At 42.4% G+C, this 27165-nt stretch overlaps 1 protein-coding gene across 8 annotated transcripts in view; it reads right to left on the bottom strand.

Annotated features, from left to right (window-relative positions):
- The window catches only part of SCML2 (Scm polycomb group protein like 2), a 96373-nt gene extending 69463 nt beyond the window's left edge, over window positions 1-26910 (bottom strand). For 2 of the 8 annotated variants that reach the window (XM_080377137.1, XM_080377141.1), the window contains exon 1: window positions 3053-3895. The gene's annotated coding sequence lies outside the window, so the exon portion shown is untranslated. The other 6 variants (XM_080377138.1, XM_080377142.1, XM_080377136.1 and 3 more) reach the window with 4 other exon arrangements.
- Between the last annotated feature and the right edge of the window lie 255 nt (window positions 26911-27165).

Genomic DNA, 27165 nt, shown 5'->3' with positions numbered 1-27165 from the left:
CTACCAACCACTATCCCTAAAGCAGGCGCCTTTGTTAAAGAAACTATGTCCAGAACTATGAATCAGTCTTGAATCTCCACTGCTGAAATGAGAGACATGTAACTTCCCATCATAAAGAAGCGTATACTTCTTCAATTTATATAGATCTAAGATAAGAAAATACTGGATTTTTTGGTCCTATTCCAAGGACACCTGCTGCAGATAAAAGGGGAGCCTGCTTACTGTTGGCTCAGGTACCTGAAGCCACCCTTCCCCTCCTGCAAGCCCCCCCCCCCCCGTGCCCATTCCAAAAGACAATACACTTGAGGAGATCACAGATACAAGTTTTAGGCAATGTGAGGAATTTAAACAGATTCCCACACATGGACTGAGCTGGTCACTCGCCAAATCATCTCTTGCTGCTCCCAGGAGCAAGAGGCAACACTGCTGCTCCATGGCTATTGCTGCTGCAGGAGGGAGAGGTGGCAGAAGCTGGGTACATATGGTCAGCCCTCACTGACCATGCAGGTCAAGTCAGCTGGCAGGCGTGTGAAGGTACAAAACTGGTATTTACACAGAAATATACTCTTAAAATAAACTACAACTCACTTCAGGACTTAACTGTTGCACTTTTAAATGGCTTCATCTGAAGCAAATTGATTGCTTCTCCACTTAGACATTGTAAGTAAAGGTGTTCACACACACCATGTACCTCACCATCATCAGTCATGGCTACAATGCAAAAATAAACTTTATTGCATATAAAACTAAAGCTTCCTACCACACCAAGGTATCACCAAATTATAGAACACTTGGACCTTGAAAGAAGTCTCCAAAGAAGCCACACAAATTGTATTAGTAAAAACACTCTTCTATACCAAAACACAAAGCACAGGAAAAGTAATTCACCAAATCCTATCAGAACGTTAACAAATATTCTGGGACTTCAAATTACATTGAGCAGCCAAATTAAAAATCAAAAGTATTTGCAAAAATACCAGGACTACTACATGTAATGAAAACACCAGTAACAGTCAAGCACAAATAATTTTCCATTTAACATTTCCATTGCTTCATATTTACAAACTGCTCTATTAAGTCTCAATAACTTCATACAGGACTTGCTGGCTTTTCTCACATGCTAGAAAAATCTTTTGAGTTCTAGGCCACTTATGTTGCATGTCTTACACTTTAGAGATCACAAATGGTATAGTCCTTTACGTTTAAGATTTTAATCTCTGGAAGAAGCAATCAGCACTAATGCTGGGTGCCTAAGGCTATTTCTTTCAAGTGGGAATGAACAGAACTTTAAATGTCCTGCGGAGGTCAAGGAGTTGGTTAACAACCCCCCTTGTGTAGACTCTTTGAAGCAGCATCCCTGTCTCTACCTGTAGTATGTTTGTTCTATATTTACACTTAGAAAATATTACAGTAGACTGTCAAATGATATTTTCAAAGACTGTCTTAAAACATTCAAGAATAACTGTGTATTTCACCCATCCCTGTTTCAGGTCGGTGTATCCAGACAAGTAAGAAAGCCAGCTGCAGTGTCCTGGACAGTTAATGACAAATGTCTTTTCCTGATACTATTTAATGTCAAGGGATAATTGCTTCATTTCTCCCCACACATCCACTCCATTATGGATCAACTACAACAGTAAAGGGAGTAAACAAGGCTTGCTCAGAGCTCACAATCCCATTGGAATAGCAAAAAAACAACGAAGCAAAATCATGAGAAAGACACCCGTGGCCAGAAACAGCTATCTACATTTGCCTCAGGCTTTTGGACATTCTCTCTTAAGTAAAGCTTCGTCATTGTTTTAGACTGACATTGGAATTAATACTTTCTCAGTGCTACAAATTTCACACTAGTGAAAACAAAGTTATACTTGCTTTTCTAAAGGAAACACTCCGCAATGCTGCTTTTGACCTCGAGCAGATATTCAAGTAATATCGTCCCTAAACAGTACTTACATTTTATGATACCTTAAGGGAGAAAACCAGCTGCCCCTGCCCCCAAGCACGCAGCCTGGTTGTACAAGTAACTTCCCTGGACACGCTACCAGTGAGCCCACTCATGTGGGCTCTGGGTTGCTGTGGACTGAGCAGCACTTGACGGTGGTCCGTGGAGAACTGGTATGCTGCAACGCTTCACTTTCCTGTTTACTACCTAATGTTAATATGACATCTTAAAACATAACTGTAACACAGCGAATGCTTTCCTGCCGTTACTCCTCCCATCTGCACAAGTGCCACAGATGTTACTGACCCCAAGCGCCTGCCTCACTGACTGCTTTTTCTCTGCCACTTCCAAAGAGTAAGGTGCAGTACAAAGGCTTTACAAATCCGAAGGTTTATGACTGCTACTCCGAACAATAAAAAATTCATAACCAGTCAGACTTGAAGAGCTGTTTACAGGTCAGACATAGGATGGTCTGAAAAGCTACCATTATACACACAAAGTCTAAGCTTTTAAAGTTTTAATCACAAAGCAAACATTAGCTAGAACATGCATGTTATAAGTAAGGTTTACATTACTAGAACTCAGTAAGTTATCAGTATTTCACCTCTTCATTAAATCTTCTGGGCTTTAGAATTATTTTTGGCTGTCTCCTATAGCCTAATTAATCAGTGAGAAGCAGAAAATAACCGTAGGGAAATGTTTCAGCTTTAAATTGCAATAAGTAATTAGTCTGCAATTTTTAAAAACACTTAAGGTGTCTCTCTACTCATAAAGAATAACTGAGCATAAAATTTAACTTGAATATCGATGTCATTACGACAGCACTGCACTCGGCTTTGCAGGTTGTCCCAGCAGCTAAAGACAGTGATGATACACAACACGAAGAAAAGAACTCTTCGTACCTTAACGACCTCATTTGGACCATGCCACATCTACGGAAAACACAATTCCCCATGCAAGGTACTCCCAAGTCGGCTGCCCATGTGCGACCTTATATGCAGTTTAACTGTAAAGAAAACGGGAATGGTGCCGCAGCGCAAGCCAAGTGCCCCCCAAACTGGCCACCCCCACCACCCCGCAACCACAAAGCGGCACCCCCAACCCCCTTACCAAACACCAGGGAACGCTCCGAACTACTCAGTTTTTAACGTGCATCCCGGGTTTCAGGTTAACAACAGCTTCCCAGGACCCCGCCAGCCTCAGGGCTCTGCCCGCGGTACCGAGGAGCTGGGCGGGCGCAGCCCCGCCGCCCCGGCCGGGAGGGCGGGCGGCCGGAGAGCGGAGACGACGACGCCGGGGGAGGCAGCGGGGCCGCCCGGCCGGGGGAGGCGTGTCCTCCCGGCGCTCCTGTCAAACACCGCCGGCTCCGCTGCGCCGGCGGGCGGCAGGGAGCGGGGCCCGTCCCGGCAGCAGCCCCGCCACGGAGGCACCGGCGGGGCGGGCAGGCGGCGGGTCGGGGACCTCCTGAGCCGCCCTGGCTGCGCGCCCGGGGAGCGGAGCTTTGTCGGTGCCGGGAGGCTGAGCCGCCCCGCTCCCCTCGCCCGGGGAGCGGGTCCCGCCGCGCCGCCCTCGCAGCTGCGCCCCTGCCCCCGCGACCGGCGGGATCCCTCGGGCGGGGGGCGGCGGGACCCGCGGCGCCAGAGCTCGGCCCGCCGAGGAGGGGAGCGGGCAGCTCCGAGAGGCCGGGACGCGGCGCCTGAGCCCGGGGCGGCCCCGGCCGGAGCCGCTGCCGCCTCCAGCGCGGCAGGGCTGGCGGCGGCCGGCAGCCGGAGACTCTCCGGAAAGGAAGAAAGGGCACAGTGACGAGGGGACGGGGCCGCCGCCGCTCTCCTTTCCCCGCGGCGCCCGGTGCGGCCACGGCGGGCAGAGGTCGCGGTGGGAGCCCGGGGAGGGGGGCACGACCCCCGTCTCGCCTCCCCTTCTGTCCCCGCCGCTGCGGGCGGCACCGCCGCCGCCACTCACCGGGCGGGCGGGAAGCGGGTCCCCAGCCTCCCGCGGCGGCTCGCGTGCCTGTCAAGCCGCTCCTGCCATCGCCCGCCTCACGCCGCCGCCATGTTCTGGGGGCACCGCGCATGCCCGGCAGCGGCACCGGGGGCGCGGGCCTCCCCCCCGCCGCCCCCCTTCCGCTCGCCACGGGGGAAAGCGGCTCCCGTGGCGCGACCGGAGGTCCGGAGCCCCTCACCGGGGCCACCACGTGCCGCGGGGCTGCCGACATACCCGCACCTCTCCCGTGTCTGCGGGAGGCGGCCCCGCACGAGCGGGCACGTTAGGGGCTGAACCGCCCCCTGAGGGGGAGCCGTGAGGCGGCGCCGAGCGCAGCGCGGCCGGCGTTGCCCCCGCCGTTCCCCTCCGCTGCCTCCCGTCGCCCTCCCGCCGCCCTCCCGCCTTCACACCTGGCGCCGTCCGCTGGCGGGGCGCGGCGAAGGCAAGGGGCGCCCCGGGAGCCATCTTGCGGCGGGGTAGGGGCCGGCCCGCGCCCAGCCGCCCTTCTCGGGGAGGGCGGCAGGCGGCGTTGGGGGGCTTCGGTGGCGACGGCGGCCGCGGCGGCACCTGTCCCCCTGCCCTTGCTGCGGCGGGAAGCGGCGACACTTCGGGGGGCGGCCGGCTGCGGAGGGTTGGGGTCCGCGGGGCTCCGCGGTCCTGTGCCTGCGGGCGGGGCCGCCTGCTGGGGCGGGAAGGTTTCCCCATGGCAGGTGTTTCTGTGGGAGACTTGGGTGCCAGCAGTTAATGTCTGGAAGATGCGTGAGGGATTAAAGACAAAAGTTTTTTGCTGGGACGCGTAAGGCGACGCGCTGCAGCCGCGTGTGCGGTGCCGGCGTGAGGGTGCAGCCGCGCACACCGCACCGGCCGCCTCAAGGAGCAGCTCACGTTAACGTGCGCGAATGGCCACAGCTGTATGATGCGTATTACAGTCGGTGCACGTCTACTTCAGGGGTTTTACACAATTACTTTACAGAGAACCGTGCTTATAAATACCGCGTAATAGCTGAAAAGCACTTCCTTGGCTTTTTAGGAGGGTACGTTCTCGGTTTATAAGCGCTAGGTGTTCTAGTTCAGACCTCAAGAGGCGTGTAAGCCTAAGTATGTCTGGTGAGAAATCATCTTTTAAATACTACAACGTTCAGGACTTTCCATGCCCAAGTTTCATCTTCGGTACTTGAAAGTGATATTTTAAATTCAAAACTAAGGTTGTGAGAGTGAGATTCTGGGAGGGTTTTGTTTTGTTGGTGGTTTTTTTGGGTTTTTTTTAATGGGAAGAAAAAAGAAAAAGGAAACCCAAATGTATAAAAAAAACAATAAAACCACCTCAAACTCTTCTATATGAAAGGGAAATTCATATAGCCTGCTTCAGTATCATGCATGTATTGCAAGTTGCTGCTAACAATTTATTTTAAGCACTCTCATAAGCAGAAAATGGTTCTTTGGAAGCAAGGAAAATGAGTCTTTGCCATAAATTATAAATATTTAATATTTAGACAACATGAGAGAAACAAGTAAAAATATGCTAATCCAAGTGAGTAAAAATATACAAGAGAAAGACAAAGAAATACGGAAACATGCTTGCCATAAGTCATGATGGCCAAATGTGTGGTACACTTATAGCCAGTGCAGATGGATGCTGCTTAATTTGAAGTATTTTCTCCTTTCTGTCATACTGAACTTCTGCAGGAAATCGAGAGATTATGTTCATATAGAGATGGATACAGAAATGTGCCAAGTGTTACAGAATAAGTCATTGGGAGACAGAGAAGAAACAAAAACATATTTTAAAGATATCGTTTAAACCCAAGCCAGTGCTAGATATAACATCGGAGGAATTTGTTCGCTGTGAGCCAGTGGGACACCATACCGTTGGTTTCTATCGCTATTGTTGCAGATCTTGTCAAATAAGAGCTGGTGCAGTCCTCTACCTGCTTGTAATTTTCCCAGGAGGCTGAAATCAGGAAGCCTGGCCAGCATTAATCCAGCTTCTTAGAACCCTGACATGGTGAAACTGAGAATAAACAATAGACATAAGAATAAATGTCTACAACATCACAGATAAATCACCAGTGAAAAGAGCAGCACAGAAGAAAACTTTTAACACTGTTTTCTAATCCAGGAGCTAAATGCCTTCACATGTGTTCTTCACCTATGAGCTACAGCTGATGTAAAGCAAAAATTTTCTTTACAGCATTATTAGAAAAGGAATAAGAAGTCCTGCCTGCTTCCATTTTCCAGTAGAATGATGAATTTGTTTTCTGGTGACTTGCACGTCATCTTTCATTTTCTTTTGTCAGTATTAAACTTAATTATTTGGGTCAGAAAAGCCAGGCAATTTCTAAGTTCTTACTGTTCTTCACAAAGAGCAACATAAACATGTGTGATGTGTATATATGTATGTACGTATACATCTGTGTGGCTTTCCAGTTTTTTTGCAAGGAAAGTCCATGATTTTAGAAAGAAGCAACAACATCAAAACAAAGCCAAGTTGTTTCATGGAGCTAGATCCCAATGAACTCATACCACCAGTTAGTATGATATTCTGGGAGGCTGATGCAGTTGAAAAAAGATGTTTAAGAGAGCTGGCAGGTCCTCCAAGTAGTAATGTTAAGAGTGTAAGTAACTGAACAATCCATGCAGAAGAGGTAAGGGGCACAGTAAAAGATCAGCCTGGCTGTTACAAGCTCTTCCTGAACCTCAGATGGGAATGAAGCATGCGGAAAAGAGAAGCTCGGTCAGGTTACTTGGGAGAGCTATGAAAGTGTAGTCAGATTGTGCAGGGATGAAATCAGAAAAGGCAGCAGAAAATGAGACGCAACTAGCAAGGGATATGAGGAGTAACCTGAAATCGTTAAGTACATTACCAGAAATGGAACAGAATCAAGCAAATGATTACTCCAGTATCAAGCAGAACTGGAAAGTTTTTGACAGACAACACTGAGAAAGCCAAGCTTCTTAATATTTTTGCATCTAATTTTGATTTTTTTTTTTAAGAAAGCAGGCATTATTGATACTTGGGAAAACAGATGAATATCAGACTTGACTCAAAAAACCAAGTGAGAAATTATCCAGACAAAATTTGCTGCTTTTCCATCAGCTGGACTTAAAGGACTGGCTGGTGAAATCTCACTTACTAGTGGTTATCTGTGAGAGTTTACAGTGGAGGGATATTAAGGACAGAAAGGGACAAAGAATATTGTTGAAAGGAAAGAAGGAAATGGGTAGTTGTATACCAATCTAATTTCAGTGCCCAGAAAAGATACTGGAGCAAGTAAACAAGCTATTTTTAAGAACTTATAACAAGAAACAGCCAACATAGCTTTGTCAAGAACAAAAGATGTCAAACAAATCTATTCTCTCTTGCAACAAACTAAGAGGAATCGTCAGTGGAGGAGGAACATTGGGTGTCATGTTGGATGTCAGTTTAGTTGGATTTTTGATATGGTTTCATATGATATTCTTCAAGTAAACAAGGGAAACAATGTAGATGAAGGTATTTAGGGAGCTGGTACAAGCACCTTGTTGTCAGAATGATGTTAATGAACTCAGCGATGGTTTAGAAAACTTGTTTACATAACTGCAGATTTTATCAAACTGGGAGACTTTAGCATGCTGGAAGACAGATGCAGGATTTAGAAGGATTTTCACACGCTAGAGATTGGGTCTGAAAAAAGGAGGATACTATTCAACAGGGATAATTGCACACTACTGGGTGGAGGCAGATATGATCAGCTATACAAACAGGAAGAGGGAACTACTGGGTGTTCTGCAGGGAAAAAAAGCTGCAATTATGTGAAAAAGAAAAAAAGAAAGAAAAAAGAAAAATCACAATCTGTACAAAGAGGATAATGTCAGAGAGGTGCAGTGAGAAAGTCAAATCACATAAAAAAATACAGAAAGAGAAGCACAAACATTTTGTGAAATAGCCTGATTTACACAGCCCTAGAAAAGCTCAGTAGCTGTGGTCTGTCTGGCTTCAGTAAATGTGTAGCCCATGAAGAGAGCAGAAAAGAACATTCATATCTATAAAATATCCCCTATAAGGAAATTCTAAAAGAACCCAACAGGGATTTAGGTTGAAGGGGGTAAAGCAGAAAAAGAGAAAATAACATACATAGCTATACAGTACAGATAGGAATGTGTATTAAATATGTGAAAGATTGCTGTAAAGAGAAAAGGATGGATTTGCTCTCTGGTTCCATAGTGGATGAGTCAAGAAAGAACAGGTTTAAAACAGAGCAAGAAAGACTTGAACATATAAGTTATGAGGATAGGGAAGAAGATGGGCTGGGTGGTTGTGCAGCTTCCAACCTCAGACGCTTCAAGAAAAGCTAGGCACCACTGGTCAGAGCTGGCACAGGTAGACTGGCCCTCACATGGAGGGTGGGCTCAGTCACCTTTCCATGGTCCCTGCCAGCAATACGATGCAATGAATGCAAGCTATCTTTAAGGCCATTGGAAAGTATCAGCTTCCTCAGAGAAAGGATTTTATTGTTTCTGCAATGAGCATGCCACTAGCTTCTAAAAATGAATTGTTTCAGTAAGAATTTTAAACTTCCTATTTTCTGAGTCCTCCTTCTTTCAAGCTGTCACAATATGGTTGTCCTATGTAACTAAGTATATTACAGATACATGAGAGGATGCACAGTTTCACTACCTGAGGGGAGCCGTAATTCAGACATAAATAGGTCTGCCTTCTACTCTCAGTTATGTGAATTCAACAGATATTGTAGATTTTTATCTGACAGCAAGTTAACATTTTGTTCTTTCCCAAGAATTAATCTACCTTTTCCAGAACAGCCTCAGAAGAACTTCAAGACCTGAAGTGTGACAATGACATATTCTTTTAATAACTTTTTTCTTTTTTTTTTTTCTTTTCTGCTTGCTTGTAGGAAGTGCCATCACCTCCTTCACAATTTTTAAACTGTGTAGATTAAGAACAGGAATAATTACAGATGACAAGTGTAAAGAACACTCACTGTGACTATATTAAGTAAAAATATTCAGACATTCTATATGTTTCATATAATGCTATAACGTTACAGTATATACATAAGGTGTTTCGACATGCATGTAGGAACTGGTAACACTGAAAGAAAAGGAGTTATATTATTTTCATTTGCATCTCTCAAACCTGAAAATAAATTCTCTGAGGTACAGGAAGCTCACAGAAATAAGTGGGAACAGAATATTATTGGCCACACAACTTGTTAAAATATTTTGCTGTATTATTTAGGAATTGATTTGTAGGGGAAAAGCAGTGAAGAACCAATTTCAGGTAAGATGGACTTAAACTATGGGTAATCTTTTGCCTTTGGATGGAGAGTGATTAAAATTGCTCCAGCAAGGGAAAACAGATTTGTTTTATCTTGTTTTCTATTATCTAAAGTGAATGCTTCCTGCAGAGTGATAAGCAAAAAGAACAAAATGCTTACCCCCAGAATGTTTGGGACAAAAATTTGCAATAGATTTGTAATACCGAAAAAGATAAAATAAGAGATGATAAGGGGGCTCTTTTCCCTGCATCTGTCAAGTTCTCTGGAGCTTCAGGCTGCCTCTTGGTTGAATAAATAATATGCAGGGCTGGACAGAAAATGTTTTTTCCTTCCCTACAACTTTTCCATTTCTATGGTATTTTTTCCATAGCTGAAATATCAAAATCCTCAACATGTTCATATGCGGACTGAGTAAAACTGTTTCAGTAAATGGAAATGTTTTGATTCAGTATGTGTAACTCCTCTGTTTTGACCCTTATTTTTCCTCATAAATTGCATTGTATTTGAATTGAAATATGGTGAATCAAACATTTTCAGAACTTTTAGCTCTAAATATCCTATTTTGAGAGTTAAAATAGCCAACCTTAGGGTTTTTTTTCTTTGGATCTAGGAATGGCAGAAAAAATCATCCCTTTACTGGAGGCAATTTCAGTGAAGCACAACTACTTGTGTGAACATAGTAGGAAGCTTTCCAACTAGTTTAAAATCCATGAATAAAATGGGAGAAAACATTTAATGGAATGGATATGAACATGAGATTTGAAATAAAGCAGCAGCACCAGAAAACAAAGCTTCTACTTTTGGGTTACAATAATCTGGATCAGTGATTTGTATTAGGGGGCCAAATGCAAAAGCTGTTATGCACGTGCTAAGTCACCGATCCTGATGCATCAACAAATATTTTAGCAATGTATTTGACCCAATTTCCAATGAATTTTGCAGCAGTTAAAATTCATGATTAATTGTTCTCATTCGGTTGAGGCACTCCACAAAACAGTATGGAAGGTGGTATGACTTACCCCTTTTCCCTTAATGCAGTTGATTTCTCTGCATACCTAGGTAAGGACGGATCTCTTCAAGGGATACTGCAAGTGTCATCCAACAGGAGGGTAATGAATGGTGGAGCTTTTTAGTTACCACAGAGGAACTGTTCTGGCTCCAGGGTCACATTTTGGCAAACAAAAACATAGTCTCCTTTAATGTACTAACATTGTTCCTTTGGATGCTCTTTAAAAGTGGAAAAGAAATTCAAGTAAAATAGAGCACCCTCTTCCCTAAGGTGCTAATAATCCCTGCCTTTGAATTCAGCGGTTGGAGCCAATGCTGCCATATCCGTGCCACTGGGGCTTATGCAGCTGTCCAGGAGGATCACTGCCCAGTTCAGTCCCAGGCATGCAGCAGGAGGTCTGTCTGGCAAGGTTTGACAGCTCTGTGGGTGGTTAACAAAAAATAAAAATTGAGCTCTTCTGTCTGTGCAAAAGCTTGCAGAAAATGAACAAATTTAAGCAAGTGCACTGTTCTCTCCCAAATTTTTTAGGCAACCTGGCATGGTCATACAGGTACTTGTGAGGGGTGAATTTCTCTCCTATGCAGCCTTTGGAACTCGTGATCCCACAGCTTCCAAATCCAGTATGGTTTCTGTCATGCCACTGAATGGAGCACTTCTGCCACGGGATTTGCCAGTTGCTACCAATAACTCCTTGACGTTTTCTTTTGTCTCCCTGCTTCACCAGCGCCTGCTGGCAGCCTCCTGTGGCCCCTCAGCTCTGCTGGGGCTGGAGGAAGGCAAAAGGGAGGCAAGACACAGAGAGATGGAGGCAGTGAGGGGGAGCCCAGCTGGTGAGTGGGAAGGGGGAGCAAGCCAGAAGCTCAAGCTGGCCACTGCCTGGGCTGACTTTGGGGCAGGGCAGCAGCTGTGACCTGAGGGAGCCATGGAAAGGAGTCGCTCTGGTTGGCAATGGGATCCCAAATTTGCCATCAAATGAGTCAGGCCTCTGAATCACAGCTGTATAAGTCCTGCTTGTGCTATACCCCTTGGTGAACATGTCCCAGATGAAATGCAGGTGGTAGGGAGTGCCATGGGTGGGTGAGGGGCTAACTGCTAAATAAATGTGCTGCATAAGAATAAAACCAAATTGTGCTTTTCCTGAAGCTGGGTGTTATCAGGGTGTTTGAACCAGGCTGCTATGTCTTTCAATTAGCACCCTAAGACCCAAAGAAGAATTAACTGATAATAACACTGTTAAAGCACTCTTGAAAGTTTAGTTTCAAGTCAAACATTGTTTGGCATGACGTGACTGACCACGTACACCCTGAGAGGCCACTGCAGGCATGAATAATATAATAAATGCCATTCTTCGTGTGAACAGCACTTATTTCCATTTCAGTGCAATGAAACCTGAGATGCCAAAGTGGTTAATCCTGTTTAGTGCTACCGTCAAGTCAGAGATCTGTCAGCGTTGTGTTTTCAAATGATGACAGAGGCGGTTTGCTTGCAGCTCCGGGCTTGCGAGCTCACAAGCACCAGCAGCTTCTGCTTTCCTTAAAATGATATTCTTTGTAAAGAGAATAGCTTGGTTAAAATAGAATACATAAAGTGCTATTTAATTTATTCAGTTTCTCAATTACTTGTATTTTAGTTCATTCAGCTATATTAGGAATAACGCTTCTGCCCATGAGGGTGCTCAACACCCACCTTTGGAGCAACGCAGGCGCCGGGGGAGGGGGGGTGTGTGTCTCTGCCAGGCACAGCCTTTCTCAGCTTTCTGGGGACAGAGCCCCACCAAGCGCAGAAGACCCCAGAGTGTACTCTTGCTGCTGGAAGGTGTGGAAGGAGAGCGAGAGGGCAGGTGGCTGGGGAAAGGCTGTAGAACAAGGGCCAGGAGCACAAGCGGTGGCTGCCAGCACCTCTGTCTTTCCCTTTCTGGAAGGTAAGAGTAGTCACCTCCCGCCACCCGTCCCTGTCCTTTGGGCTTGCACCTCATCTGCACAGTGACAAGACCGAGCCAGGGAGGGACAGGGAATGTCTCAAGCTGTGGAGCAGAATAACAGAGCCAAATGGAGCATTCTTATTAATATTCATAAGTAAGGATTATTTTTCCCAAGGCAACTGTTTGAATTAACAATAGACAGCCCTGAATCAGCAGTACATAGAGGTAATGGGGTTTTCTTTTCTCTGTGTCAAAACATTACTGTTAAATACTTTGAACATATATATAGTTTAGTTTGTTAGTGTAAGAAACGATGATACAGCCATTGAAGTATTTCTTAAAAAGATACAAAAATGATGTGCTTTTCCATTCTCATACATATACACCACCTTACCTTCAGCTTTCAGCATTTGGGTGAAGAAAATGAAGTGTTTCAACTATTTTAGCTAGCTTTCAATTTTAACAAGATTTATTCTTGTTACATAGTTAAAAAATAACAAGATTTTCTCTTGTGTAACATTTTTTTAATATGTAAATGTTCTTCATTAAAAATATAAGAATATGAGTAAAATTTAGGTGTGAAGGAGGGTAGAGACAGTAAGAAAATGTCAGAATAGCCCTACACCATTTCTGTTCTACCTCCAGGTAGTAAAGATGAAGTTTGAGGAACTGGAGGGAGAGGTGTTGAAACAGCAGGATAAAGTGAAGGACAAGTCCTCATGGTTAAATGGTACATTCAGAGAGTTTTGAAATGAATCGTGGAACTGCTAAAATAATATGCTCTCACTCTTAGGCAAAACAAAGAGATAACTTCTCAGGACCTTGGTAGGAATACTTTTTCTGCCTAAGGGTTTTTTCCGAATGTTTCTCAACAAGGGGTCAAAGATGCCACTGGTCCCTAAGGCAAATCATACCACACTGGAATTGTCTCTGTAAAAGGATTATTATCAAGCTAGGCCTACAAGCAACACAAAAATAACAGTGACCATATGCAAGCATTATTTAAATCAGAGTTGTATTTTCTATTGTTTTTAGTTTTATTCTTTCTGTCTCAAAACAAGGCAAATAAAATTATTTCAAAAACAGCTGATGAAACAAATTGGGAATTCTCTTGAGACTTTCATACAAGGAGAGACTATATACATGGGGCTGTTTAATGTAGAGATGAATGAGGGGCAATAAATAAATACTAAAAAGAAAATAAATACAAAGAATGTAAACTTATATAGTCTTTTGTTCCAAACATAAGAACATACACTGAACTTGAATATCAGGAAATGTGAAGAGTTAAAGTAGAATAATTCTGAAAACCCTTACCACAATATAACATTGCTATCAAGAATTAAGAGGATATCACAAAGGAATAGACCTGTAGAGGTTAAAATAGTCCTGACCATGATTTATGGTGATAATAATAGAGATAATTTTAAATAGGGAGCATCCCTTCAGGTTTTTCTTTTGCAGCTGACAGCTGTTGAGGTTAAGAAAGAAAATTATTTTTTTGCCTGTAACAATTGCTTGTTCCTTTTTTTGCAATCAGTTGGGTTGTCATTGTTAGAGGAAAGTCATGGGACTGCATGAAACTCTGATCTTATAAAGTACAAAAATTCCTTTGTTCTTAAAGATGAAAAACTGTCATGACCAAAATACCAGCTGAACAGGAGGCAGGGAAGGAGAATCATATTTCTAATGGAAACACCAGGGATGTAAAGAAAATTAGTTGCATAAGAAGTAAGATACCAAATAACTGAATTATCAGAGTATAGTGTTTTTCTTTCTAGTAGTTCTTTTTTTGTGAGTGTAACTTCTTGCCCACTTGGCATTAACAGCTTTTCCTTTATTCTTTCACTATGTCTTTATTCTTGTGCTATGTCTTTACTCTTGTTCAGTTGCTTGTGAAATTATTCCCAAAATAACTGCACAAAGTGAGCTCTAATGGAAAAATTCTCATGTATTCAAAATAAAGGAGGATATAAGCACAGTGACAGAGCCAAAACCTTTTCAAATTAAGCCCTCTGTGCTTGCACCCAGTTGTTGGTGCAAAGGCTGATGTTCCCATCACAAGTGGAGTATTTCTACACATGCAATAAGGATCCTTCAGCTCCACTACTGACTGTGCTTGGGTAGAGAATTCTTTACAACAGGATACTGCTGCCGCCTGGGAGAGCAGCAGTGCTATATAGATATGTACATATCAGATATATGTATACGCAGTGTAACACATACTTTTTATGTATGTAAATTATACATAAAATTGGAGGGAGCTGCGAGATTGGAATTGGAAATGGCTGGAAGGCAAAATGGAAACTGAGAAATGGAGAAAGTACAGTACGAGTACACCATGTGACCATGTAATCTGACATGAAATAAGATGCAATACCAGTTCTGCAGTGCTAAATCTGTGCTCCACTCTGGGTGGCGTTACCTGGTGTGTGCAGCCTGTTGGAGGCTGTTGGCCACTTTTGCCTGTTATGGCAAACTGTATGAGCTGCATGAGTATCAAAGCACCCCTAAACTATAACTACTTGCTGGTCAGTGCTCTCCTCTCCAGATGGGAGCTCCAGCTAGGATCTGGACCCACTGATCTGGCATTTCTTTGTGTATATGAGAGGTGTTTTGGCCATTGCTTGTTTAAAGTACCCCAACCTCTTAAAAGGAATGTGAAGTATTAGCCCCTTGGCCCCAAGCTGGTCAGAAATGCCTCAGTGTCATTAGTCTTGCCAGCCATCTGTGTAAAACTGTCTTAGCGGGAGCTGAGCATGTCTGAACACAGTTTGGACATTTTTGTGCTAGAAATTGTCTAATCCAGTCAAGAGGCAGTGTACTGAAGGGGTTCCTGCTGACTGAAGTGGCAGGTGTGATCCTATACCTGTTATAGGTCTTTTCTTACCTCTGTGGAACACACGGAGTTAATTTCTGCATGTCTTCTTACTCAGATTAAAGATGCCAGTAGCTAAGGAAAGAAAAATGATTTACCTTCAAATAGTTCAGCTGACCTTACACATATATCACTTTACAGGATTTAATTTTTCAAAAGAGTCTATTGTTTCAACACCATTACCTCCACTTTAAGCAAAGACAATTACAGGGCATTTATTTATACACCAGAGACACATTGCTTAGATTCTTACATTCTTTTCACCTGAAATAGTGCTGTCACAAAACACTTGTTTGTCTCAAGCAAATATTTTTTCTCTCAAAGTTGTACTTAGAAATACTCAAATGTCTTTTTATTTGCACAAGACAAAGACTTTTTTTACTGACTGTGACAACTTAAGAACAAGTTGCAGTAATATACTGACAAGACATGGATTGCTTAGCTAATGTCATACCGTTGCACGGACAGACTTTGTTTGAGGGTTGATGGGGTTTTTCCCTCTCTTAGTTGGGCTAAAAATTATCTTTCTGTCAGACTGCTCATGTAAACAAATAGCAAATGACTAATGTCCTACTTACAACAGCTTTGTCACAAGGAAAAATATAGTTATTTTGGATTTCCAAAATATTTCATAAAACTTTCCACTCCTCCCCAGTCCCCTGCCACCAGCACTGCTATAAATAGTGAATGTGTATGGCCACCTAAATAATTTGAAGATTAAAACCCCCACTGTTTTGTTTGTGGTTTTTTTTGTTACAAAGTGGCATGTTTCCGTGTGTGGAACAGGGCTTTCTATGCCCCTGACTTGTGTTCACAGTGGACCTTTTCAGTTCATTGCACCATTGCTGTATTCATGCCATCTACCACTCTTTTGGCCATGGCCAGCTAGCTGTGGTGATGCTCTGATCAGACACACCACAGCAGCAGAGTTACAGAACCCTCTTAATTCATAATGTTTGGCTAACAGCTGTCCCTTAAATACATTTATAAAATCCCACATATGGTGGAAGTGTGCCAGGATATTAGCCCATAGAAATCATGGGGACAGTAATCAATTTTTCTTGTGGACCTGAGCCCACATTTTGGGGCGTTTTATGCTTCCAGCTGGAAAGAGCCCACCATGGAATAGCATATATCTGTGATTTATCTGGTTGACTTTTCTCATCTGAGCCAATAAAGGAGGGATGTTGAAGGACAGAGAGCTAGCTGTAATGCCCAAGTAGTGCTTCTGAGATCATGGGTTAGGAAAACAGTAATGCCACTGCACTGTCCCCATCCATGTATCACTACTCCATCCAGTCCTGGTCACAGGAAACTCCTTTTGAAGATAGAAATTTTTCACTACTGAAGAGGCTGTAATTCAGTTTATTTCAGTACACAAAGTCAGGAACATTTATTTTTGATATTTCTTGATGTTCGCTCAGTAATAAAACATCCTTTGCAAAATGATGCCCTAGAATTTTTTGTTAGGCCAAGTTTAATAAATTGACATTCCAAGATGCCTGAGGCATTTTGAGAAATGACTACTGCATAAAGATGACACAAAGAAGTGATGGTTTCTGTTCTTTGGGTTATAATTAAACTCCTGTACTGCCCTTTAATGAAATCTGCTCTTTTGTGCACATTTTCAGTGCTTCAGTAGCTTTAGGAAAAAATGTTCTAAAGAAAACATAGCATAGGGCATAAAATTGCATTAGTCCGAAAAGGCAAAGTAGCTACGAAGGAAGTGGGAAGGTAAACACTAAACCTGAAGATTGGGCTACAAACTCTTGTGAGAGGGTGCATGGTCCAGCAGAAGAAAGAAGCAGCAGACTGAATGGAATCAAAAGGAACTGCTGTTCTCGTTTTGCAGCTTTGGAAATCCACCGCTTTAGCTTTACACATGTTAAAAAAAAAAAAGAGGTAAACTAGGACCGAAATGAAAATCAGATACCAAATTCGATTAAAAGATGCATATATTCCGACAAAGGTATATTCACAGGGAGAATAATAGGATTCAGCCCATATTAATTTTCTCTCGTGAGTCAGGACTATGGTAGCATGGCCTCAAATAACATTGAATCTGAATCATATTGCTCTGAACAACTCCCACGTAATATCAGCCCTGACATGCACGATGTTACAGGTCCCAGTGACCCCACTTTCGGTCTATCTTCAGTCTGAGTATAAGCAAACCCATAAAAAAAGGCAGATTTATACATGGTTTTAATTTGTTTGTTTTTTCTTTTAGCTACATTTGAAGTTTATGCACCACAGCAGATTTATATAAATATCAACAATTTTATTATATTTATCAAGACACTTCATGTTTTCATTAGATAGTGTGTGTACAACGATGTGCTGCATTAATTCTTAGGGTTGAAAAATTATTATACTGACTGTTAAATTACACGGCTAGCCAGCATGTGGGGCTTTGTTGTGTATTTCCACTAGGAAGAAAGCTAATTACATCAGTCATTGATTCCATGAGTATTTCTTCGATTCAGTTTACAGAGACTTTTTGCACATCCGTGTTGCCCTAAACACAGGAGGAGTCAAATAGGAGGAAGGTCTCCTCCACAGTTCCAAGCTTGCCTTTCCCAAAAGCAACCTGATAAAGCCTCCTTGCTCTATCATGCGCCAGTGTTTCTTTTACTGTCCCCTAGTTCTACATGGGCTTTTCATCTGCCATCACCAGTCTCAGCAGAATACAATGCCTTATGTCTGGCTCTGTCCTTCAGTGGTGCCTCCAGTTCTGAAGCTACTCTTATGCAAATAAGTTTCTTTCAACTCTGCGCATCATACTCAACATATTCAAATAAATCTGCAACCCCCAGACAAAGATATACCTGTTCAGAGCTATTAATGTAATCTATAACCCAGAATTCTTAACAACGACTTTAAATCCAGCATTGTGCAGATTAACTGGGACATTTATTACTACAGGCTGACTGACTTCTTCATGTTCAGCACCTCCTACATACTTTCTTCCCTCTGTTCACATAGCAATATATTACAGAATAACAATGCTTAAAATTTTAACATATGCTTGATTTGGCCACTTTAGCTCTCACAGGAGTCAAAAGTTAGAAAATGCTTCAAAAATGAACTAAATTTGACAATCTTTCTTTAACGGCTTTTAGACTATTTTACTACATCACCACAAAATCCCTCCAGAATACAAGAAGCTAATGCAAAATGAATGTTCCATTGAAGGTGCAATTACAATTGCTAAAAGTAAGGCATGGAAGAGAGCATCAGAAACATCAATCAATGTATAACTCAAGTCAAATAGAAAGAAATCTTCCTGTTTATGGGAAAAAATGACAGACATAAAATGAAAATTTCTCCACATTGGTTGTGCTAAACATAAAAGAAAGCTCCAGAACTGTAATAATACTACTACTAATAATAATTATAATAACAACAACAGTAATAACAAAAATAATAGTAGGGAGCTAAGGTGCTGAAAAGGGCTTAGCAACTACCTAGAAACATTTCAACCTCATCAAAATTACCAGGAGCAAAAATTTTAATTCAAACCATCATAATGCAACCACGGCAGTAATTTTTAACTTTTTAAGCAAAGAAAAATAGTTGGGAGAATCAAACAAGCCGTATTTCAGAGGGCAGGTCTGCATAAGGGAGTCACCATGGCAGAAACTTCAATAGCCACTGCCTTTAGGTACAAAATACAAGACAACATATAGTGCAGAATCCTGTTGAGCAAATGCTGAAGAAGGAGGTTTCACATATGACATGGGCAGAACCTTTCACAGCTTTTTACACTGAGGTGGACTGAAGCTGGATCTTCCATGAAATGGGCACACAATATAAGGAATGTGAATCAGGCTGATGGTGTTTGCAAAGTTACTAAGCATTTTCAATATGCTGTATGCAGTGAATCAGCAAAACAATGGAAAAGCAGAAAACTGAGGAAGATGCATATGATACTGGCATGAAATAAATAAGGTGCAATCTATGCACACTGTGTAGCTAAAAGGTTCATCCAACACATGGTTTTCCATGAGAAGGACACCATCAAAAGTGACACCTAAGATTTTCGACCCAGTATTTAACATGACTCCATATGAAGAAAAGCAAAGCAAAGAGAAGGTAGCCTTATAAAAAATATCCTGATCCAACAACATTTCTGTTTTCCTGCAGTCGAGGACAAGATGGCTCAGAAATGTTCATCTACCAGCATCACTTTGGCATTCCTCCCAGAACTTTCAGAGTCCACTTGGCAGAAAATATGAAGCTGAATAATTTTAGTATACTCAACATCTCTCATCCCATGGTTCACAGCCACCTTCGTGGAAGCTATGCTTAAGCTTAAGGTGTGTAACCATCAGCACCCTCTGTATTTCAGCTTCCTCAGTGAAGAGGAATCACTGACAGACTCTGTGGCTACTGTTTTGCACGGCAGGCTAAGATAAGCATTAAACAGCCTGAATCATGCACGTGTGAGTGCAAAGAGGAAGGGATACCGTTGTGGTTTAACCCCGGCTGGCAACCAAGCACCACACAGCTGCTCACTCACTCCCCCTCACCCAGGGGGATGGGGAGGAGAATCGGAAAGGAATGTAAAACTTGAGGGTTGAGATGAGAACAATTTAGGGGACAGGTAAGCAAAAGCTGTGCATGCAAGCAAAGCAAAACAAGGAATTCATTCACCACTTCCCATGGGCAGGCAGGTGTTCAGCCATCCCCAGGAAAGCCGGGATCCATCATGTGTAATGGTTACTTGGGAACACAAACGCCATAATGCCAGATGTCCCCCCCTTTCTTCTTCCCCCAGTTTATATACTCAGCATGACATCATACGGCATGGAATATCCCCTTGGCTAGTTTGGGTCACCTGTCCTGGCTGTGTCCCCTCCCAATTTCCCGTGTCCCTCCAGCCCTCTCGCTGGCAGGGGCCAAAAAACTGAGAAGTCCTTGATTTAGTATAAACATCACCCAGCAACAATGAAAAACATCAGTGAACTGTCAGCATTGCTCTCACACCAAATCCAAAACACATCACTGCACTGGTGACTAAGAAGAAAATTAACTTTATCCCAGCTGAAACCAGGACAGATACACATATGTCACACCAGAAACAGTGACTCTGATCATTTGACCTTGATAATGAATGCTAGGGAGGATTATGATCAATACAAACAGTACCAAGAATGCAGAGACCCCCAGCTTTTTAAATAAGAGATCATGATCAGCAATATCAGTATCAATTGCAAAGTCCATCATACCCAAATAAATTTACTGATCTTAGAGTAACATGTAGCCAGTACTCAGGACCAGCATGATCTTGGTTCTTCAGCAAAACCAAAACTGAGCTTGAAATATACCCCAACTGTAGCAGAGGTCAAGTGCCTCAGGACTGAAGGAGACCTACCCCCTGCCCAACCCCTCTGAAAATGCGCACGTGGAGAGGGAAAAGTAGTTGGTGAGGACCCCACACTCAAGGTCATAATATTTTTTTCAGAAAAGGTCACAAGTCTTCCTTCCTTGGGCAAGGCATGACAGCAGGCGTGCCAGCCTTGGCAATACTGCCTTGTCTAACTAGCACGGTGGTAACAGACCAGGGTTAGAATTAGGAAATCCAGAATATCCAAAACATCTTCGTCAGAGACCAGATTAAACCCAGGAAAAGGAAGAAGTCTGTTGTGACTTTTGGCTTCTCATGATAACCAGGTAAGTTAGTCCATGCTTTGTATTTCCTCAGTCAGTCCTTTCTGCTCTTCAATCTGTCTATGCTGTTCATTGAGATTTAGACCCTTTTTGTGATGCTAGTTTGCATGATTTTCTGTTTCTCTCACACAAAAACTCTTCCTTTACTGCTCTTCGCCCAAGAAGATATCCTCACCTTGTTCATGCTGCAGGAGAACCCTCACTCCAGGTTGGGCAGTATGCATTCCCCACCGTGGGATCAGGTCCTGCACGTGCAGAAATTTGCACCAAGATCCTCCTCAGGAACGAAACTGAGTGTTGTATCAGGACTTCCCCCTGCACACCTCAGCCAAGGTTTATAAAATGGCATTTCAGCAGCTTCTGTTTCTCTGAATATTAGTTTCCTCGTCTTTCCATATGACCTGCTTAGGGGATCAGTTAAGATATTGAATCTGTTCAATTTAGAAGGTCTTCCTTCTCAAAATTAAGGATAGCTGTGGCACAGAAACTCCTTGTGTGATTCCTGGGGTGTGCGTCAGACAATCGTACCATGGCCAGTACCTGGGGCACATCCAGACTGTTTCCAGAGCTAGCCTACAAGAAAGTCAAGTGGATGCTTTCTCAGAAGATGTCCATATGCTGGATGGAGTAGATTTTAAACTGAGTTTAATACCACTGCTCTTCCCTGTGATTAAATAATACAATTTTAAAAATAAAGTAATGGTCACAAAAAGAAAATAGTTTGGGAAAAGAGGAAACTAAGCAAAAAGGAACTTAAAGGAAATGTTCTAAGGAAGTTGATGGCTTCCATATAGTCAATGCTTAAAAAATTTCAAAGCTGAAAAGCACCTTTGCAGGCCTCAATGCTAGGTAAATAACATGGCAATGCTCCTTTTTTTTCATAACAGTTTGGAAGATCTAATCATCAGTAGAAGGACAACAGAGTTGTGTTATTGTTTCACAAACACAAATTATTTGAAGAGTTGATGGATGATTACATATTGGGCGTAATCCACAAGCCACAGGCAAGTCATGGTTAATTCATATGACGAGGTTTATTTCCTCATTTCACTGTTCAAGACTGTTACAGAGGGTTTGCATGTTTTTATTTCTTTCCACACCTTTCCACCTCCTCACTGCCAGTTTAGGAGCTGTTAGTCTCAGTTCATATTAATTGTGAGAAAATAAAATTCCATCTGTTTCTGTCAGGAAAAGGAAAGATAGGGAAGGGAATGAGAGAATCAACAGAAAATTCCACTCGCTAGACATTATTTGCTGCTAGCTATTACTTTTCTAAGGGATGCCTTGATCAGTTGTATTGCACAAAGTACCTACCACTTAGCATATGCACAGTACTTTAATTTTATATATGTCCTTAAATTCAGCACTTCCAAGAATATCATGTCAAGCACTATTCTTCCACTGTTCATCTAAATCCGAAAATATGGCTCCCATGTGCAGACAGTGCCATATAGAACTATTTAACTAATAAGCAGCCTGAAGCCCATTTTTCCCTCACTGGGTTTTCGGCTCCAGACATATTTTTATATAGGAATATGTAGGAACTCGTGCCAGAGTTGTTGAGCATAATAGCAAAATTCAGGCTTCTGTCTTTGCAATCTGTCTTTCCAATAGCTTTGGAATGGCTTAAAGGTGAACAAATAATGAGAGAGAGAGACAGAGAGCGGGAAGGGGACACACACACTCAGAGAGAAGCAGAGAAAAATTTAGACTAAAAAGCCATTAAGAGTTAAATGATTTGCAGAGAGGAAAGCCTTGAAATTAAATTTCACTCAACTTCAAATAGGAGATTTAAGAGTGGTATGTTAGAAGAGGCTCCTTTCATGAAAATGCAAATAGCAGCAAGCTGTTTTAATTATAGGCTGTAAGTGTTGCATGCTGGGAGACTAGAAAAAAAATGCAGAAGAGAGAAGAACGATAAAACCTTCCCATCACTGTTTTCAGGTCTTTTTCAAACAACAGTAATCTCAATCGAGCAACATTTTGCACCTATATTATTCTTTTTTTCTAGCTCATTGATGGTTTGGCACATACATACACTGATGGATTTTCTTCTGCTTGGAAGTATCCCTTCAAGAAGGGTCTTGCAACAGAAAGGACAAGATGCTATCTGCTTCAGAAGTAGAGGTGCAGGCAGGAATCCCACTTTCCTCCTGATCCAGAGACCTGCAACCACTGCTGCCAGTGGCAGGAAGGTTAGAGCCCATAATCCAGCCCCCTGGAAGAAAAAGATGGAAGTATCCAGGTGGGGCAGCTACAGACCACAAACCTTCCCCAGCAAACAAGGTGGATATTGCCTACAAGCAGCTATACATAACACAAGTCATTAGTCAATAAAAACAGGGGTTCAGTTTAATGTCCGGTAAAAACAGTGCTTGCTGGCAAGAGGAAAGCATAAAGAAAACATGTCATCAAATACTTTCTAGATAAATGGAATGCAAGTACAAGCAGTTCACCTTAATAGCAAAATTTTTGTCCTTTCCACCTCTTCCCAACACCTGAGGAACGCAGGTCGCAGCCAGCTCTGTCTGAACACCTTGTAGACTTGCCAGCCCCGAAATTCTCATGTCTTCCCTCTTTCAGTGCGAAAAAAACCCCTTCACTTCCATTTTCAAATGGAGAACAAATACAGTCTTTCAGGAATCAAATATATTTTGCATACAAAACAAGTTGCAGGATACATTAGTTAGGTATGTGTGTGATGATGGGTGCTGAGTAACGATCAGATGATAATAGCTCTGAAATATTCAACAGAAAAAAAAACCCTCGATATTTAAAAAATATTAAAGCTTTGATGATTGCATTTATGTTTGAGTCCAACGCTGCTTTCCTAAGGCTTTTTTCGCTTTTCTTCAGTAGATGTCACTGCAGTACAGGATAACTAGTTCCAACACAGTTTTGGGGAAAAGGGTAACGTTAGTTTTACCAGGTAGTGTGGTCCACAACAGAGAACTGAAGCCTTATGCTTTCAGATTTTCAGCAGCACTGAGTATCAGTCCTCACATCCAAAATTTTTTCTTAAGCTTTTGCGTCTTGGTTGGGACCAAACACAAGAAACTATTTGCTGTCATGGTCGGATGCAGCTGAAATCACATCATGGAAGCTAATGGGGACTGATCATTCTGAACCAAAACCAGCTTTTGTGCACTTCGCTTATTTTGCTTCTGAGGACTCAAATCACAACCTTCTTTCTGATGCAGTCTCCAATCAAATCCTTAAGCCCACGTATGCATTATTCTGATGAAGATATGAAGCCTTCTCTCTGCATTTCTTGATATAACTTGAAAGCAAAATGTCTACCAGATTATTTTTTTCATATTTCTGATTTCATGTATTTCACTTTTAAGATGGCTTTGCTGATAATACAGTAAAACAAAATGTTGCTTTTAACCAGGGTCGAGGGGTTTTACTTAAAACAAGAAATCTTCAGACATTAGGCAACAGTGAAAATATTCAAACATAATAAGTTTACCAAGTTGAAAAAAATCCATTTTAAAATATTCCTGGAAATACCTGTATGTCAAACACAGAAGGACTGAAGCTATAAAGGGAAAATAACAGAATGTGTGTGAGAAGCAACATCGGAAACTGAGGAGGGTTTTACAAGATTAAAAACATACTTTCAGCAAGCTCATGTACAGTTAAATAAATGCGGTTGCTAACAAAGTCATCAGAAATGACTCCTCCTCTCTTAGTCATTCCTAGAAAACAAACCAGAACCGCAGTCTGCCGCGGCTCCCCAAGCCTAACAACCAAATCCCTTTTCAAAAACAGAAGGGAGAAAGCTTATCTTGGAAACAGGCTTTGTAGCTTCAGGCTCTTTTGCAGACATAATGAATGAAATACTAATGCTGTTCAAGAGCACCTTCATGAGCACGAAAGATATGAGATCAACAGATCTTTCCCTGGTATGAGAGAAAGCAGAACCCCTTCACCTGAAGAACCTCAGTTGCTGAGTTATTGCAAGGAGTGAGTGGTGTATTTTGATCGAGAGAGATCCTGTCCCAAAGATTTGCAGCGCATGTAAAAACACACGTTTTGAATTTCACAGGAGCCAAGGCTGCCTGCTGGGAACATTACGAGGAACTCACTTAGCCAGCGGGCATTCTGCACTCGTGTATTCTCTTTTGATTTCTGAGCATGGTTTTATGGAGCACTCTCTGCAGAAACCCAAACTCCAGGTGACAGAAGCACGGAGAAGTGGCAAGGCCTGCACTGAGGAAAAAAAGTATCTACTTCCAAGCAAAGCTCTCACTGAAATAAGTTTTCATGGCTGCTGCTACTTTGCAGAAGCAGCTGGAGAAATAGGAAAGTCCCTAAGACAGAAAGGAACACCATCATCAAGCAGCAGAGCCCTCCAGTGCAGACTGCTGAGGTAAACCTGGTCTCAGCCATTCAGACCGCATTCAAGCTGAAGTCCATCTTAAGCATTAATACAGACATCATCCAACTAGACCTGCCACATGTGATGAAACAGAAAGATCTAAATTTGTTTAGGAATGATGCTGTTAACATCTATGCCTTCTCTCAGCTAAATCAATCACCTGCTGCTTAATTAACAATGGTTTCTATCAGCCTCTTCACCAGTGTAAATGAACACATTGAACAGGAGAGAGCAGGAATCAGTAGTTCATTTCCCTCTGCCCTCTCCAGAAGAAAGCCCACACTATTTGCAGATGATCTCTTGAAAGAAAAGAGATAAATGTTTTGAGGGGACTATGCTTTAAAGCCACTTTCTATTGACATGACTGAACAGAATTGAGGACCGTTATTTTTACCACCCAAGTTTGAAAATTTTGTCTTACCTTATGCTACATCTTCCTGTCTTGCTGCTTCTACCTGTCTTGTTTCAGAGCTTCAAAATTCACACCCACACCCTTCTTTCCTCCCACTCTCTTTGTCTCTGTAAAAAAAAACCTGTCACCCAGGACTTCTTCATATGTCCCTCCTTTCAGCCTCACCAAGTCCTGGATCCTTTTGTTTCTCTTCCCTCTCTTTCAGAGGTCTCTTAAATGCATCTTGCCCCTCAGCTTCATTTCACGGCAGTCACACTGGGCTTCTGCTCTCTCCCTGCCTGTGCTCCTCCCTGGCTACATCCCTTATACTCTTTCTCCATTTTTAGCAGCGTATGACCCTTCTCCACTCCCCCCTATCATTTTCTTGCTGTCTGCTCTCCATGCAGCTGTTCTTCTATTTCAACTCAATGCATTTTTATCTTCACCGTACGCCTTGCAAGTCTGTGCTGGTCCATCCATTCTCTTTACTGGAGTCCCACATCTCCCTTCTGGGTTCAGTCGCCATTCCTCCTTCAGTTCACCCTATGCCAAAGCCAACTGTACTGCAATGATTTTCATCAGCCATATTCTCAGATCTCTGATGTGATGTTCCTCCCTTTTAAACAATGGTCGTGTATCTTTCAGCTTCATACTTAAGGTCTCCTTCCCCCTCATGCTATGTCACCCAGTCTTTCCACAATCTCCAGTTCGTCGGTATTTATCAGTATTTGTCTCCCCTCTCTTTTCCTACATTCATTTTCTATCTGCTTCATTCTTCACCCTTTTCACCCAAGAGCTGTCTTTTGCCACTACAAGTTTGTCTTTTCCACCTTCAGTTCTTCCAGTTTCCTAGTTAAGTAATTCTCCATTCTCCAGTTGGAGAATATCTGTCACTTCAAGGAGGTTTTTTGTAAATTTATGATTTATAAATTATAAATTTATAATTTAAATGATTTACCCTAAATCATCCTCCCGCTCAGCCTGCTCCTGCATTTCCTTCACTCTCCACTTCGGGATCTCACCCATGTCTTGTACATGAAGACATCTGCTTTCCATCACTTCCTTTTCTGTAACTCCTTTCCTTCTTCCATGTCACATATTAAGAATTTCTCTTTTCCAACTCCTCCGTTTGCCTCAGTTCTTTCATCCTGAGCAAACTGTTGTTCACTCCTCCTTCAGTTCTCACGCTCCCAGCAAAAACATTCTTTTTCTGATCCCCTTTTCTCACCAGCTACAGACTGCTCTGCTCCTCTTTCCCATCTCCAAGCTCATTAAACATAGCTATTCTCCAGTTTCATGCCAGAACCTCTGTAAACTAGCCTTCTCCCCTTAGACACAACATAGTCCGGTCTTACCTGTGTCTCTCATTGGTTTTGAACTGAGCCAAAGTTGAAAAATAATAATCCACCATCAAAATCTTGTCCTCCTTAAGTTCCCATGTCTGTCCTTTTTTTTTGGGGGAGGGGGGGTGTTTTGTTTTTGTTTTTGTTTTTGTTTTTGTTTTTCCTCTGTGCATCTGTCCATTACCACTTTATGCCATTTGGAGTTCTTTCAAGACCCACCTCCAGCATTTATGACGATCTAAGCCTATATTGATTTAGTTATTATTTTGAATATTCATCCCTTCACTCCAGATCTGTCTGTTTTTATTCAAAGGAAAGTCTCAAAAATTCTGGCTCAGATTTATTCTTCAGGGACATGACCCCAA

Source organism: Falco punctatus (genome assembly GCF_963210335.1).
Source record: "Falco punctatus genome assembly, chromosome: 2".
Taxonomy (NCBI): Eukaryota; Metazoa; Chordata; class Aves; order Falconiformes; family Falconidae; genus Falco; species Falco punctatus.
Note: the sequence above shows the minus strand (reverse complement) of the source record. Positions and strands in the feature narration are given on the sequence as shown.